At 38.6% G+C, this 14,774-nt stretch overlaps 1 protein-coding gene across 1 annotated transcript in view; it reads right to left on the bottom strand.

Moving 5' to 3' along the window:
• Window positions 1-14,774, bottom strand: part of LOC131687449 (Krueppel-like factor 12) — a 517,717-nt gene that overhangs the window by 487,407 nt on the left and 15,536 nt on the right. The gene's annotated exons all lie outside the window — the stretch shown is intronic.

Here is a 14,774-nt window from a genome sequence, read left to right as displayed (position 1 = left end):
AAACATTGTGGGGATAATTATATTTGAATATTTATTGTTTTCAGGAGATGATAAATATGGCCCATGTATGTAAGATCTTGTAAAGCGAGAATATCACGAACAGGAACATAGGGTTGTTTTCTTCTGGTTCGTAAGGAGTCTATTAATTGGGATCTGACTTCACGATATTCAGTGCAAGACCAAACAACATCTTCAATGTATCGTAACCCTCTTCGCAAGCACATTGATTATCTTCTGCGATCCCGATACGGCGGAGATGCGCATTCAACGTATAAAGGTTGGACATGAGTCTAGACATCACACGAATGAAGTTTCGACTTACATCCAACCCTTTGAACCATGCCTTCGTTGATACTTTAGGGATAATTGAGTGCAACCACCGTCCCAGATCTCCATTATCCCATGATGTTTGCCAACTAATAAGCGTCCTCTGACGAGAAGTGCTATAAAATTCATTGAAGGCAATAGGTCTTTCATAGATGTCACCATCCAGTGCCCCTATTTTGGCTAAATTATCTGCTCTCTCATTACCCGGTACGGAGCAGTGAGCGGGAATCCACACTAAAGCAATTTGATAAGATTTATTTGTTAATTTAGTTAAGTATTCTCGTATCTTCTTCAAAAAGAACGGAGCGTGATTATCAAGCTTTAATGAGCGTAGTGCCTTAATTGTGCTGAGGCTATCTGTGAGGATGAAATAATGGCTCGGAAGTAAAGTATCAATGATTTCCAGACTATAGCGAACTGCTGCTAGTTTGGCTGTGTAAACAGAGGCAGGTTCTGCAAGCTTGAAAGAGATCGAGGTGTTATTGTTGAAAATACCGAAGCCAGTGGCCTCATTGATTCGTGACCCATCAGTGTAGAACATTTTATGGCAGTCAATGTGTTGGTTGAATATTTTAGGGATCTCCAGAGAGCGCAGGTGATCCGGGATTCCACGAATTTCCTCTTGCATGGACGTGTCGGAAAATAAAGTGGAATCGGGAGTATCTACTATATTAACACATGTCATAACATAACTAGAAGGCGTTAGGGGCCGTTCATAAACCACGTATACTCATAGGGGGGACGGGGGGGTCTGGTAAAAGTCTACGTTTGTCTACGAGGGGGGAGGGGGGGTTTTTGAAAAAGTCTACGTAGATTTTTATTTTTTTGTTATTCTCGTATTACTAATTATGAATGGGATTTAAAGAGAGTTGTATTCAAAATATCGGTCTATTCTGTATTTATGCAGAAACTTCAAAGCTAGCACACTATTGAGGTAACTACTCGTTAAGTGACCACTCAACCCAGAACCCACGATTTTTTTGGACAACCTCACACGTTGTTGTTTCTTGCGTATATTTTGATATAGTTTTGATGCAAGAATAATACAAATTGACAGTTCTAAAGACGATCGCCCAAAATTCCTCTCGACGGAAGATTTTGACTGTGAAATCATCTGAGACACCACTAGTTAGCAAACATGCATGGACCATTAAATGCATGAACCATAAAAAGTTAAAAAATGGTCAAAGTTAAGCATTGTAACAACAAAACACCCGATTTTTAACAATAAGTAGATTAATTTTTTTCTTTTTTATATATTAATTTCGATGGTTAAAGCAGCAGTGTAGTTAAATTTCTACAACAAAGTGTTTACTCGAGTTAATCAGTTTCTCCTGCAATCATTTACACTGATTTCAAAATATTTAAACACCCGTTAAATTTTACGTCTTGACCCTATGCAACTCCGTGCAAATCGGTTCTACTAAATATATTTATCTTCGAAAATATTCGGAGTTAAACTTTGATACTTTTCGACAATACTCAAAGGTGATACGGCTATTAATTACATAAGAAATATAAATATTTTTGGGAAGATTTAAATAGCTTCGTTCAGTTAATCAAATAAGGCAATTTATATTATCTTATTATCTTAGAAATATTGAAATTTGTTCACGAAAAGTTAAATTTGTGTGCATGTTTGGTTTATTATTTTAGTCTAGATGATAGTACACATCGACAGTATTAATTTGTAATTGTTTTTTATAATTTAACAATTTTGAATGCACCAGTAAGGCTCAAAAAGTGTTTAGCAATTCTGCATTGTTGGTGTAGGTCGCACTTCGGCCAAAATTTAAGCTAGTTATAGCAATATATATTTGAGTGACTAACCTTGAAAAGAAGTATTCCGCTACACAAACGTTGGAAAGCACCTTGAATCGGTATTAATTGATTTGATCAATCATAGACAAAAAACCATGTGAAAAACCATTCTTTAATATTTAAAAAACTTGAAATAAATCTGAACGCCAATTTTTAATTGAACATTATAATGTGCTTCTTGCTAAATTCACATTTCCTGCGAATAAAAAATTAAATTAAAAATTAAAAGTCTACGTAGACTTTTGGCCGGGGGAGGGGGGGGGTTGTTTAAAGTCTACTCAGGTCTACTAGGGGGGAGGGGGGGTTGAAAATTCTCAAATTTCGGTCTACGTGGTTTATGAACGGTCCCTTATTTCTTGTGACATGTGATTGAAGTACACTGTCACGAATCTGGTTTGGGATTGAAGCTCGACAAGTCTTTCGAAATTTTCAATTACCAGTGGATTCATAACCTCTGGTATTTGTATAATTAAACGAGAGGAGAGATCTAAGAATCGATCTTTTAAGGGAAGAACTCCCGCTAGAACTTCAAGACTCATCGTATGTGTCGATTTCATGGAATTCGTAAACAACGATACTGTATTCGTTCCAATTTAATAATGTGAGCACCCCACCAAGATCCGGTTATTGTTCGGAGAAAATTTATCCTTTGTTGGCACTTCTTTATCAGATACCTAATGTGGCCTCCCCATGTACCTTTAGAATCGAACCAAATTCCGAGATATTTAAAGGTCATGACTTGGGTTATCGTTCTACCAACCAGCTGAAGCTGAAGCTGAGCTGGATCACGCTTCCTTGAAAAAACAACCAACTCTGTTTTCTCCGTAGAGAAATCGATGCCTAGCTTCAAAGCCCAACTTGATAAATTATCCAAACTATCTTGCAGCGGTTGTTGTAAATTTATGGTTTCTGGTCCTGTAACAGAAACCACGCCATCATCTGCAAGTCGCCTTAAAGTGCATGGGCTGACAATACAATTATCAATGTCATTCATGTAAAAATTGTAGAGAAGGGGGCTCAAACAAGAACCTTGTGGGAGGCCCATGTAACTTATTCTGAATGTTGCCAAATCGCCATATGAAAAATGCATGTGCTTTTCTGACAATAAGTTGTATAAATAATTATTTAATATTGGACATCAATGGAAACAGAGTCGAATGCTCCTTTTATGTCTAAGAACACAGACGCCATTTCGTGGCTGTTGTGCTATCTTATGACAAACGCCATTTTGGGGTAAACTGAGTTAGATATGCCACATTACTTGTTTGAGAAATCTCTACAAAGTGGCGTTTTCAGAATTTTGAAATTCTACTTGGTTACTTAGATATAGCGAGAAATATGATGAGAAATTGTTAGAAATCACTGTATCTAGGGATTTGCTCAAGTTATATTGAAGTTTTAGATGTTTTTATGTGTAAAAATGTCTGAGGAACACAATGGCATAAACATTTTCAAAGGAAAATTACACGAGTTGTGAGAAAAACACAGTTTTAGTTTTAAACTGGAAATAAAGCATATTTGGCAACACTGTAACCAAAAATAACAATTTTTTCTAGATTCCCTGACTCATTTCCTTTAAAATGCATCTCACCGATTGTTTATAGACCAAATGAACGCAAAGATATGAATAAAAGTAAAAAATTGATGATTTTTTATATGGAAAATTTTCCATGCACGATTATGACACGTCATACAAATTTTGTCATCAATACACGCCTATGACACGTGTGAGTGCGACTTTTGTTTACATTCATAGTAAAAACTCGCAACATAGTCAACTGATCTTCATAATATTTGAGAGATTAATGCAGAATAGATAGAAGCATCAATTGTCTTCTTTGGATTGTTTATACCATTTATAAGTTTCAAAATATTCAATCTCAAACTTTAAAAATCGTTTTTCTCGAAATGTGCTAAATGGCACTTGTCATAAGATAGCACAACAGCGACGATTTGTTCTTTTTTTGCTAGTTGGATTTCTGACGAAAGTAGCGCCAGACAATCATTCGTTCCCTTTCCCCTCCGAAAACCAAACTGGGTATCTGATAGCAAGCCGTTCGCCTCCACCCAATTGTCGAGCCGTCGTAGGGTAATTTTTTGCAACAATTTCCTGATACAGGATAGCATTGCAATCGGTCCATACGAGTTATGGTCGGAGGCTGGTTTTCCCGGTTTTGGAATGGCGATAACTCTCACTTGTCTCCAGTCGTGCGGTACAATGTTCTGCTTGTTGCCGCGCAAATGAGTTAATTATACAATGTCAGCAGTGCATAGGAAATGCATCACTGCTACGCGTATGGAAGGTTGATGTTGATCTTAAAATCCCGAAAATGGAATGAAAAGAACACAGAAAAGGGATCACTCTGTCTATTTACCGACCTCCCGCGCCTAATTTACATAAGCGTGTTATACGCAGTCCGATTAGCTAGCTTTGGTTTTTCCTTCTCACTTGCTCTGCGGTTAGGATAGTAATAAAATCTTAGAAAGCAGTACAAATGTAACCGCATATTTTGTGAACCCTTGCGGGACTGGACTAGGATTGAATAGCAAGAATCCGTATGGTGGTTAAATACGTCAGTATTGAAGAGGCAGGGCCAAATATATAAGTAAACAAATAGGAATCGCACCCTTCTAAGGCCACAGGAAATGTACACCTATCACAGGAGAATTGGGAAAAACTTAAGGATTAGAAGGGATAAATTTTCCCGTAGCGATATATGAATCGCGCGGGCAACATGTAGCTTTAAAATAAAGTTTGTAAATATTTTCTGAATAAATTAAGTTTCAAAGTTCTAAACCCAGTCGTAACTCACTTGGAAAGAAAAGCCCAACTCGGAAGCAGCACCAGCCCAAGGAAACAACATTAGGAAAGGTACAAAGTGTTTAAATAAGTGTATTGTTCAACAGCACGGCCTAGCTCCGGTAAGCAAAGTATTGAATGGGAATTGACCTCGTCGTGATACTGCTCAAGAAGCTTATTGAATAAATTCAACAAGCGTCTTGTTGCTAGGTCAGGCAGATTCTTCACCAATTTGAATTTAATTCTGTCTGGACCCGGAGCATTATTGTTGCATGAGAGGAGTGCAATTGAAAATTCCATCATTGTCAAAGGCGAATCTATGGAATCGTTACTTGTGGGAGCATCGCGAATGATTTTCTGCGCAGGAGCAGAATCTGGACAAACTTCCTTGGCAAAATTAAATATCCAGCGATTCGAAAAATCTTCGCTTTCATTAGTTACGTTTCGATTCCTCATTCTTCTGGCTCTGTTCCAAAGGGTACTCATTGATGTTTCTCTTGACAAGCCATCAACGAAGCGTCTCCAATAACTAGACTTTTTGGCACGACGGATACTGTCAAATTTGTTTGGCAAAATCGAATAATTTTCAAAGTTCGCACGTGTACACCCTTTCCGTTTCATAATTTCTTTGTAAGCAACTTGTTTAGCTTCATATGCATCCGAGCACTCTTTGTCCCACCAGGGATTAGGAGCCCGGCTATTCATTGTCATGCCAGGATTGCATTTCGTTTGGGTTTGTTCTGCTGCTTCAATAATCAAACCCGCTAGAAATTCATATTCTTCGGTAGGTGGTAGCTCTTCCGTCGAAACAAGAGAAGTGGAAATTAAAGATTTGTATTTTTCCAATCAATATTTCGTGTCAAGTCATAAGGGACATTGATTGAATTCGTGAGGCCTAATTCACTGTTAATTGAAATAACGACAGGCAAATGATCGCTACTGTGAGGATCAGGTACAACCTTCCACGTGCAATCTAACCGAAGTGATGTCGAGCATAGAGATAGATCTAATGCACTTGGTCGTGCGGGTGGTCTGGGGAGAATTGCGGTTTTGACATTACTATAACTTTGCGAATTTTCAACCGATTAGAAAAAAAAAATATCAAATGTTTCAAAAAGTTGAATGAATGGTCTAGAAACGGTATAAAGTGGAATTTCGGTATTTTTTAAAAAAAGCAATCATTTGGAAGAGTGAAAGTTCGGGTTGAAAAATACCACGAAATGGGGTGGAAATTGAAATGAAAAAATATTTAATTGAATAAATGATCAAAAGCGATTATATAATACTAATTGTTACTTACGTAGTAAAACAACCAGTGTTTAAACTAGTATTGTCACGAATCACATTTCCACTGACAGTACAAATCCTGACGAAACGTTAATGTAGCCCACGCCAACTTTTACACCTGCTTCCACGAAGGTTTCCTACTCTTACTAGGAACTCTAAATTGAATTATGGTTAGGGTCCCAGGTCGGAAAATGCCGAATTTTCGTCTTCACACAGTTCCAAAGATGGCGTGAGGTACATTTGTACCCCAGTGCAACATTATAGGGTTAAACTAAGTCATAGTATTTGAGCGTGACAGGTAGCTTTTTCTTTTGCTCTCGGTTTTGTCCCGTACGTTCTAACAGAATAAAGTGCGTTTCACATACGGTAATATTGCTTTGTCAGCAAATCGTATCGTTCATTGTACCTGGACAGTTTTATTTAAGTGTGCCCCAAGGAATTAAAGGAACGATTCCTACAGTTACTCACAGAAGAGGAAGGGCCAGTAAGCAAAAAGTTGCAGAACGAAAAGCTAGGTTACTTCGACTAATTTTACCGGCTTTGGTGTTTCCCTATCTGCTGCTGCTGCTGGGTAAGATGCGAATTCAACTGAAGTTAAATACCACCATTATTTTAAATTCCCATTTATGTCTCTTCTATAAACCTGCACTGGGCCCTAGGGCCGGGCAAAACTGACTTCCCACGATTCATCTCAAGGTGAGATGGAGGTCGAAATAAAATCGATTTCTCGAAATATGATCTATCCAGTCTCCTCCACCCAAACCCGACCCGAACCCATGAAAATTGAAAAACCCGAACCCGACTCGAGCCTGAAATTATAAAATTTGAAAACCCGCGAATTTCAAAATTTGAGAACCCGAATCCGACCCGAATCTGGAAATTTTAAATTTGAGAAACCCGATCCGAGCTCGAATTGTTTATACGGAGAATCAACCAAAAATCCCGAAGAATCCTAAGCTCATCGAAGAATTATAAAACCACTCGAACTTGAATTAGCGCCATACGCGTCCAATTATACTGACTTTGATCGAATTTTATCAGGAAAATAGTCGAAATAAAACAGTTAACAACTGAAATAACGGATTTAAAATGAATTAGAGGACAAAAATATTTAAAAAAGGGATCACTCAGACCAGTTCAGTTGAAGTAGATTGATTTCTTTAACCCATTTATGCCCATGTTGTTTGTGGACGACAACGTTTTTAAACAGCAAAAACTTTTGATGGAGGCAAGATTTGCTCACAAAAAGAAGTAAGGCTAATGTATGTGACTATTGCCTTTCATTTGAGTAATAACAGTTATAAGGATCAGCTCTAGAAGCGAAGTTATTGCAATTAGTCTGATTGGATTCCGATGGAGCAGTGCTGCCAGGGACAGTTTACGTTGACATCGGAAAATGATTCTTTCATATATCTTCGTTGTGGTGAAATATTATAAAAAACTGATTAAACTTATCAATTTAGACTGTCTTTGGCTACGTTTTCCATACAATTGTACTATTGTAAATATTCTTGGAGAATTGTATTAAGCATTGGAAGGTAAAAATTAAGGAGCTACTAGCACTTCAAGGGAAGCACCTATCTTTATGAAAATAGACTTTTCGTATTTCTTGATCTCATCGTTTTAAAGAAAAAATAGTTTTGAAACCCTACATGCTCTAGAAAAGTTGGGCATGAAAGGGTTAATATACGAGGGATTGTTTGAACAGATTGAAACAATGTATGGGTGTTGTATCATTTTCAATTTGTAATTGTGCACATAAATGGTACATCGAATGACGAAATAATCGTTGTTAATAAATACTGAACATGATTAGAATATGGGTTATATTTTGTTTCGATGATTTTGTTAGAAACAAAATATAACCCATATTCTAATCATCTTATCGTTCGTTACTGAATAAAATCTCATTTGATCAAATTTACCTCGGTGACCAAAGATACCCCGTTTTTCGGTTTCAATAAAACCGCAGGGCCAGACAGAATAAAAATCAACTTTCTGTAGAATCTGTCAAACGCTGGAGGCAAGTGAAGACCACAACTCGTATCGACCGATTCCAATGCCGTCCTGTATTCGAAATTTGTTCGCGAAAATGATTCTGATTCGCCTCGACTATTGGGCCGAAGCAGATGGCTTCAGACACACAGTTCGGCTTCCGCAAAGCCAAAGGGATGAACGATTGTCTTGCGTTGCTCTCAACAAAAGTTCAAATGGCCTATGCTAACAAAGAGCAGATGACATAAGTTTTCTTGGATATTAAGGATTTCTATCAACAATCTTTCTGAGAAGCTGTTTGGTCCAATTTTATGGTCCAAGACTTTTTACAGAAATAAAACAATCAGTTGAACAGGATTAAACAAATATCGAAATCAAAGCAAAAATCAAAAAAAGTACGCAGCCCTTCAATTCCATCTAACCTACTGCATCTTTAACCTCCGATTTGTTCACGTATTTAATCATCGTTTTCGGTTAGGTGGGTAAGTTCCCCCTCCGGAACTGAACCAATTTACTCGCGCGGAATGTTCACATCGTTAAGTTTACATAATGACTCAATAAGCGCCGCAAAACAAAGCATTATTTCAATAAATTACGAATCCGTGAGGAAAAATAACCTAATTATCGTCCTACGACTTCGCACTCAAAGTCCCATCAAAGCGACGCCTGTGCTGGATGCGCGATGCCTCGCATGCATTTATTATCACAAATTTTCGAAAGGAAAATAAAAATTACAGCGCAGCGATCAGTACACACTCATCGTCGCACTTTTATATTTTCCGCGCCCTTTCGCTTAAATTCGTAATGCCTACAGGCGGACGGTCCATCGGGGCGGTAGCGCCCTGTCCGATTCCTCCAACAGCATCTGAGCTGGAATGAATGTGAAGTAACTCGTACAACCACAACCGCGTGTTGGTATGCACTTCCCTCCGGTGCTACTCCCGGAAGGTGGTGCTGGGAGATCGATGCAATGGAGACGTGCGGTGGTTTTGATACACATTTCGCAAATTACCCCAATCCGAAAGATTTATATTCATAAGCAGCTCAAGTTGATGCTTTGAGTGTGGGTTTGGAGAAGATGAGAATTGGTTAGCGGTGCTACCTTTCTCATCTTTGGCGATCAGCGAGAGTCCACGCGAGAGAAAGGTATATTGATTGCATACTGTATGTAGTAGCACCGGTTGCCTTTGTGTTTTTTTTCAGTGCATTCAATATTATTCAATCAACGGAATCGTCCAACCCATTGGGAAAAGTCATTGCATCCGTAGTGACTGTCCGTTGCATTGGGCACTTCGGTTAGCGGGCAACGAATGGTTGGTGGCTTTTGTTTAATATTGAAGTGCGTCAGCGCAGAAGACATTAAGTCAATTGGAGAGGGTCCGAGTGCCCGCTAACGCGTGGGTTCGTGATCGTAATTCACCGTCGACTGGGTGTAAACGAGACCTAGGCTATTCTGGTGCTAAAACATAGGTTTATCTTCAGCAATCGGTCTATTGAAGATCCGATGAACAAATGACTCATACCACCATCATGAACTCTTAATACATGCTTTTGGGTTTCATCGGAAACATCAACATTATCGGTATTGATCGTAGAGTAGTGGCAAAGGCAAAACAGGAGGAGTTGACAAATCTTTTTTTGTATATTTAATTTTATATTTGATGATATTTTTTAGTTTGCATCACATTTCTAATAATTTGAACTCCAAACAGCCGGCTGTAGGAGTATTGCTAAAACGATCGAGAAGCAATATCAAGAATAAACAATTTGTGACATTTTAGAGTGAATCGTGTGAGTGAATGAAAACAACGTCTATATAAGTACGATTTTTGCCGGAGACAACACTGATCGACGTTTATTATGATGCTTCCGTACCCGAATATATCGGCAAATTCACATTTCTAAAGTTATATGATAGACGCGCCGAAAAGCAAAATAAAGTGCAATCTTGCAAGCTAACTACGCGCGGCGTTCGGTTTCCGAAGTCAAAGGACAAAGATAAACATAAACATACTGCGACGACATGCTTGAAAATTCTATGAATCAAGTTACAATTTGTGAGAAAAAAACTAAATAAACATTTATTTTAAAAAAAATGGAAAACTGGCTCAAATTTAAAAAAAACTGGAAGATTTTTCCGATTGTCTGTTTGACTGTTGTAAAAAAAACTGGAAGAATACAGTTTAAACTGGAAGGTTGGCATCGCTGGGTGTCACTGATTCCCAGATTCAAATCTTTGTAAACGATCACCAATACGGTGACACTATTATTTACTCGCGTATATTCACCAAAAGTAAAGGCCCAAAAATATGTAAGACAATACAAAAGTTTAAGTATCAATCAGTGGCGCATTCCATCTGAGACGATACAAACAATTTTTCAAAAAAGTGCTGAACCTCATGAGAATTTTTTACAAGCTACATATCGTCCTCATCGGTAGCAAGTCTAGTTTCATCCATTCTTGCCAATCAACAAATCACACTCATACATTCATACTAATGCTGCTCACTAATGTAATGCGGCGAACTGAAAAACTAAACACAAATATCTTTCAAACCTCTAATCCTACCAACAATTCCTACAAACCGTAACTAGATACTTAGCTTAATCGGATGTCATTTGAAAACACTATCTAGTGCAAAGCGGTTGTTGCTGCATTCTGTTAGTTTTCAACAAATATTCCTCGTTCAAATGACCACTATAATAATACGTCCGCTGCACTTTTCACTTTGCAACGCGAACTATACTATCTTCTGTGAAATTCTACCGATTTTTCCAATATCCATTTTAATAAATTATGTCATTCTTCCGACCAATAAGCCTGGCTTTTTCACAATTTAGAAACTCGCTCATTGAATGGAGAGCAAATCCGCTCTCTCCCATCTCACACTCTCATTACTCACATGAGCCATGAGTTCATCAACACACCAACACACGGTTTAATGCAAATGGCTACTCTTGCCTTGCCTTCGTTTTTTCAACTATAAAATCAGCCACCATTCAACAACAAAAGGGAAAATTCACTGAACTTCACAATACATAATCATTAGCAGTACATTACTATCACTTTTCTAGAGCTATAACTTTATATTTCCTGCTTAAAACTGATAATTTGCGGCCGGTAAATGACGCGTACATTTTCATTACTCCGGTCCAGGGTTGCCAGTCCGTCTTATGGAGATAACAGTTTGGTCCAGAAACTTGTCGGTAAAGCCTCATCCATTTCCAGATTTACAGAGGGCTCCAGGAAGAGTTACAATTGTAACAAACCGGGGCATTTGGCAAGAGATATTGAGAGTTGCCCAACGAAAACCGTGCAATGCTACAGTTGTCGAACAGAGGGGCCTTTTAAAACATTTTGCCGAAAATGCAAACATGATGATTACGCAAACAGACGCCCTGTGAACGCCAAGAAGATTCACGTGATAATTGCTGATGAAAGAAGAGCAGAAAAATGAGTATTTTTCGTGAGGAGGATCTGAGGAACTCAGCGAAATACTCGAGATGGACATTGGAGGAGTGACAACGAAGATGATCATCCACTCGGGATCTCCAGCGAACATAATAGATATTAAGACTTACAATAAATTGAAAAATCAAGATGCCCAAATCCTCAATGAAAGAGAGCCCCAGAACGGTGAAATCAGCTTCGAGTATTCGCGTCGATTCATGATATTCTCTTCAGCACAGTTCTCGAAGCTGAGATTAAAATTCCTGGGAAGGAAACTGGGATCTGGTCCCATGTTTTGGTTGCGCATAATGGACAGATAGTTTACTGAGTAAGGGAACTGCATTTGCTTTAGGAATTTTAAAAATTAGTTGTTATGTAAATCAAATTGATATTGATCGAAAGGCTGCCGAAATTCAAGGTCCTGAAGAATTCCCAAAGATGCCAGATGTTCGGTTGACTATTCAACCATTTGTCCAAGCAGCTCGACGTTTTCCGATTTCTATGGAAGCAGATGTGGAACAAACAATCCAAGATTTGTTAGACAAAAAAAATTATCGAACGAGATGATGCTCTAATAACTTGGGTATCTCTTCTGGTTCCTGTAAGGAAATCCGACGGAAGAATTAGACTGTGTGTTGACATGCGTACTGCCAACAAGGCAGTAAAACGTGAGAACTACCCGATGCCAAATATAGACAATACAATGTCCGGAATTAAAAAGGTACGTTAATAAATCGTTGCTTTTAAAAATAGTCACCTATCCAAGAGTTTTATTATTATTATTGTCACAACTAGGTTGCAAAATTGTCCAAGATCGATCTTGAAGCGGATTATTATCATTTTGAACTTGATGAAAACAGTAGAAACATTACTACCTTTGTAGCCAGAAGCGGAGGGTATAGATTTTGTAGATTAATGTTCGAGAACTTTTCCAACGTGGAATGGAATTAAATAATTTTTACTTCATGGAGAAACGGTCGAAGAACTCGATAAAGCGTTGCAAGAAGTTCTTCGTCGGATTAAGACATACAATCTAAAAATCAACAAGGAGAAGTCAGCCTTCGGGTTACCTACAGTAGAATGGGACGTATTATATCCGTCGAAGGTATTCGACCTACGAATGACAAAGTTAAAGCAATTGGGAATCTACAACCGCCTTCATCGGTCTCCGAACTGAGGTCCTTGTTAGGGCTTGTCAATTTTGTTGGAAAGTTTATGCCAAACTTGTCAGCCCTCACATTTCACATGAGATGCCTTTTGAATAAAAAAATGCAAAGTTTCGATTTCACAGTGAAATACGAACCGGGTGAAGATAATCTAGCTGATCCAATCTCTCGAATGTCTCAAGGTGTGAAAGATTGTAATGCTGGCTTTGATGTTGGCTGGCAGATGAGATCAAACGATCCGTTTTGTCTATAGAAGAGCTTGAGAAAGCGATTCTGGTCGATGACGAGTTACAGAAAGTGAAAGTAGTACTATACTCCGGAATTTGGGACGAAGTTCCTAACGAATTCAAAACAGCGACGGTTAAAGATGATTTAGCATTATGTGGAGAGTTAATATTACGAGGCGTTAGAACCATTATACCTAAGCAGTTGAGAGAAAAAGTTGTATATTTGGTACACTTGGGGCATCATGGCGGAACATCTATGAAAGCTATGGTTTCCGCTCATGGATAAACTGGTGGACACAATTAACCGGAAATGAAATCCGTGTAAGATTACCGCCCTTCCAGACAAGCCAAACCTCATCAACCGTCGAACGCCGCCTATGCCGTAGCAAGATATAGCCATCGATTTTAAACAAGGTCTTCCAGAAGAAATATCTTTGCTAGTTGTTGTGTACTACATCTTCAGATTCGTACAAGTAGAACCTATGAAGCCAGCAACAACACATAAAGTAATAGGAACACTTTTGAGGATCTTAAGTTCCTTTGGTATCTCTCGATCAATTACATCAGACAACGGGCCACAATTTAAAGCAATCGAGTTTCGGAATTTTTGTTTGAGCTACGGCATACATTTTGATTCTTTCTACACCATACTGGTCGGAACAGAATTGAGCGGTAGAATTGCGAAATTTCGGAAAATGGGTCCAAAATCGGTATTATTCAGGGAGCAGATTGGAAGACTGATCTTTGGGAATATTTAGCGCTCTTTCACTCGACACCGCAAGAGACTCCAGGCGTGTCGCCGGGCCTGCTAATGTTTGGACGAGCGATAAGCAATCGCATACCTTTCATTCATCATTCAAATCTAACCTGGGAATACTTCAGAGACAGAGACATGATCCAAAAGGAGTCACGTAAAGTATAAGCTGATGATTCTCGTTAGGCCAAACCGAATAATTTGGGGAGAAGAGTTATAGTTTTAATGAAAACTTTCAAATCCGGATCATATCAGCCAAATTTTAGATCAGAAGAATTCATGGTAATAGACACCGAAGGAGGAGAAATCACTGTGAGGTCGAAGGAAACCGGTAAAACTTAGAAGCGTAATAGTTCACACTTGAAGAAACTGATAGAAGCATCAGAAGAATCAATACCCATTGCGGGAAAACTCTCGAAAGCAGATCACATTTCTACGAATTGTCCCTTGAATCCATCCGAGGATAACGACTCTGGTGAGAGATTTTCCAATCGGGTTAGTAGACGACCAGCTAGATGGAACGACTATGTTATATGAAGGAATATGTGTTTTCGTATGATAATTGCAAAAAAATGTAACACTACCGCAAATATAAAATAATATTACTATAAATTGGGTTGGATGTAACGGTTGAATTATGTGTGAGTTCAGCTACGGGTATATTGAAGCATGAGTGTACATTTCAGTGACGGAAGGTGACGTCAAGAACATCATCGGAATGATGGTTCGGCGAATGAATGTACAGTAGAGTGACAAGAAAAATCGACCCACCCCTGACTCGATTTCTAGTATTCCCACCAGGAGTACTTGCTCCAAATTTCAAGGAAATCAGACAAGTCTAGTTACCGGACCAACGCTCCTGAAGTTTTTGTGGGATTTTTCGACAATTTACATGGAGAAAAACTACTACCACACATTTTTACCGCCAGGCGGCACTGTATGCGTC

The sequence above is a fragment of the Topomyia yanbarensis genome, chromosome 3, assembly GCF_030247195.1.
Source record: "Topomyia yanbarensis strain Yona2022 chromosome 3, ASM3024719v1, whole genome shotgun sequence".
In the NCBI taxonomy this organism is placed as follows: Eukaryota; Metazoa; Arthropoda; class Insecta; order Diptera; family Culicidae; genus Topomyia; species Topomyia yanbarensis.
The sequence above is the reverse complement of the archived record's forward strand: the minus strand, read 5'-3'. Positions and strand labels throughout refer to the sequence as shown.